Below are 3,405 nucleotides of genomic sequence, written 5' to 3' on the forward strand. Positions count from 1 at the left end.
GCATGGGCGGAAGCAGTCTGTCCTACAGGTGGTGGCAGCTGCAGTGGAGAAGTGCCAGTGGTGGTATCAGGAATGCTGTCATCCTGAGAGCGGACAGCAGCTCCCTGGTCGGCCGACACACTGGCACTCTGACGGGGCAGCACCGCAGCATGCGCAGCAATCGGCTGGTGCACAGATTGCTGGCCTGCTGTGGTGCTGCAAGGGCCCCGGGGAATCCTGCCCGATCCAGCGAGGGTGGCAGCAGTCAGTGCTCGCGTGGCCTCAATCTGCGTCTGCATGAGACCAGCGAGTGACTGTGCGGCAGCACTCAGCACTTGCGTGGCAGGTGCCATTGCTTCGCTGAAGCCCTGGACAATCCTTGCCAGTGCTGTGCTGCAGTCCTGCACACTCCTTGCCTGTGCTGCGCTGAAGTCTTGGACACTCCTTGCCAGTGTTTCAATGGATTCGGGCATCCTTCCCACTGCAGCCATGAGCTCAGTGTGCCTCAGCCCAGCCTGGGCGCTCATTTCTGCGAGGGCACGCACCTCTTCTGCGCTCTGTGCAGCAGCACTCGCGGCCCGACTCGCCCTCCGGGGAGACGGCCCCCGAGCTTCCCTACCCCCCTCGCGTTGCTGCAGGCCGCTGGTTCCTGGAGCTGGATCCTCCTCAGAGCATTCCCCCCCCGCTCCCCTCCAGGGAAGGAGTCTCCCCAGTCTGGAAATGGGCTGGCTCGCCTGAGGGTTGAATGGATGGTCCGGCTTCCTCCTCCTCGTCGCCTCCGGAGTCAGTCGCAGTGGCAGCTTGAGGGCCCGCCTCCCGAGCTGGTGATGCAGCATCTGAAAGCAGGGAGGTTGAAGAGTGGCTTTAGCGAAAGGACAGGGTGGCAGCAAGGGATGCATGAGTGCTGCAATGCTCTGAATTGGGTCGAGAGTGAAAAAGCATGCTGGTGTGGGGAACAACTGGAAGGAGAGAGGTCAAAAAGGTGATGACCTTACCATCGCTGTCCGCAATGGGGTCGGCATCTCCAGAGGCGACGGGGCCAGTCATCCGGCTTGCGACAATCTGGTGGACTCGCTCCTCCAGGTCTGTAAGGGTCTGCAGGTGAGGCCGGCCTCCTCCGGTCCGAAGCTGCTGCCTGCAGTTACTCGCCAGCTTGGCCTGCAAGAGAAAGGACAGGGTGTGATGAAACATGCTGCCCTGATCTGGTATCACGTGCCTCCCATGGTCGAATAGCCCTTACATTATGCTGCCCTGATCTGGCATCACATGCCTCCCATGGTCGAATAGCCCTTACATTATGCGCTGAGCTGAATGTGCGTGTGTGTTTCCAGAAAGGGCCATGGGTTCTGGATGACAGCTGGCCATTGGGGCTTTGCAGACCCTCTGGCCATAAAGTGAGGTGCAGATGGAGGGATGAAAATGATTCTGAAAAAGGCACTCACCCTGACGACCCGAGTGAGGTCGTTGAACTTCTTCCTGCATTGCACAGGAGTCCTCGGAACCATGCTGCTGGAGGTGACTCTTTGGGAAACCTCCCTCCAAGCTCTGCGGTATTCGGTTTGTTGAGGCCTCCTGCCATTCTCCAGGTACAGCACAGATCGCCGGCGCTCCACTGCGTCAACCAGAGCATCCAATGCCCCCTCGCTGAAGCACTGCGCTCTCTCCCTGGCCCTCTCCATGTGGTTGAAGTTTTGCCCGCCACAGGTAGGTTGCCGCCGATTTTGAGGCCTATAAGGTGCAGAGTGTGGCTGCAGATGATAATCGATCCGCCCCTTTAAGAGCTGGCAGGCGCCAGCGTGTCTGGGTGAAATCGATAATTGACGGCACCTGCGCTGCGCCCGCCCGCCCGCGGAGAAATTGCGTCGCACCGCCGGGTTAGCGCCTTAAGACTACGGTGCAGCGCCTGATTTAGTGCCGCAATCACCTTCAGGGGCGCAGCAACACAATATCGCTCGAGGTGGCGAGAAATTGCGCCTGGCGCTAAACTTTGCGCACCGCCAATACTAGCGCCCCAAACGGGGCGATACCGAATTTCTCCCCCATGATTTTTTATTCACTAGTGGCCAATAGATAGCGATCAGGAAATAAAGACGTACATTTCTATAGCGCCTTTCACAACCTCAGGACGTCCCAAAGCGGTTCACAGGCAATGAAGTACTTTTTGAGGTGTAGTCACTGTTGTTATGTAGGAAACACGGCAGCCAATTTGCGCACAGCAAGCTCCCACAAACAGCAATGTGATAATGATCAGATAATCTGTTTTAGTGATGTTGGTTGAGGGATAAATATTGGCCCCAGGACACCGAGGATAACTCCCCCCTGCTCTTCTTCGAAATAGTGCCGTGGAATCTTTTGCGGCCACCTGAGAGAGCAGACGGGGCCTCGATTTAATGTCTCGCCCAAATGTCGGCATCTCCTACAGCACCTCCCTAAGTGCTGCCCCTGCGACAGTGCGGCGCACCCTCAGTACCGCCCCTCCGACAGTGCGGCGCTCCCTCAATACTGCCCCTCCGACAGTCCGGCGCTCTCTCAGTACCGCCCCTCCGACGGTGCGGCGCTCCCTCAGTACTGCCCCTCTGACAGTGCGGCGCTCCCTCAGTACTGCCCCTCTGACAGTGCAGCACTCTCTCCATACTGCCCGACAGTACAGCGCTCCCTCAGTACTGCCCCTCCGACAGTGCGGCGCTCCCTAAGTGCTGCCCCTCCGACATTGCAGTGCTCCCTCAGTACTGCCCCTCCGACAGTGTGGCGCTCCCTCAGTACTGCCCCTCCGACAATGCGGCGCTCCCTCAGTACTGCCTCTCCGACAGTGCTGCACTCCCTCAGTACTGTCCCTGCGACAGTGCGGCGCTCCCTCAGTACCGCACCTCCGACAGTGCAGCACTCCCTCAGTACCTTCCCTCCGACAGTGCGGCGCTCCCTCAGTACCGCCCCTCCAACAGTGCGGCGCTCCCTCAGTACTGCCCCTCCGACAGTGCGGCGCTCCCTCAGTACTGCCCCTCCGACAGTGCGGCGCTCCCTCAGTACTGCCCCTCCGACAGTGCGGCGCTCCCTCAGTACTGCCCCTCCGACAGTGCGGCGCTCCCTCAGTACTGCCCTTCCGACAGTGCGGCACTCCCACAGTACTGTCCCTGCGACAGTGCGGCGCTCCCTCAGTACCGCACCTCCGACAGTGCAGCGCTCCCTCAGTACCTTCCCTCCGACAGTGTGGTGCTCCCTCAGTACCACCCCTCCGACAGTGCGGCGCTCCCTCAGTACTGCCCCTCCAACAGTGCGGCGCTCCCTCAGTACTGCCCCTCCGACAGTGCGGCGCTCCCGCAGTACTGCCCCTCCGACAGTGCGGTGCTCCCTCAGTACTGCCCCTCAGACAGTGCGGCGCTCCCTCAGTACTGCCCCTCCGACAGTGCGGCGCTCCCTCAGTACTGC

This window comes from Somniosus microcephalus, chromosome 33 (assembly GCF_052327205.1).
Source record: "Somniosus microcephalus isolate GS21.2 chromosome 33, FLI_Smic_1.0, whole genome shotgun sequence".
In the NCBI taxonomy this organism is placed as follows: domain Eukaryota; kingdom Metazoa; phylum Chordata; class Chondrichthyes; order Squaliformes; family Somniosidae; genus Somniosus; species Somniosus microcephalus.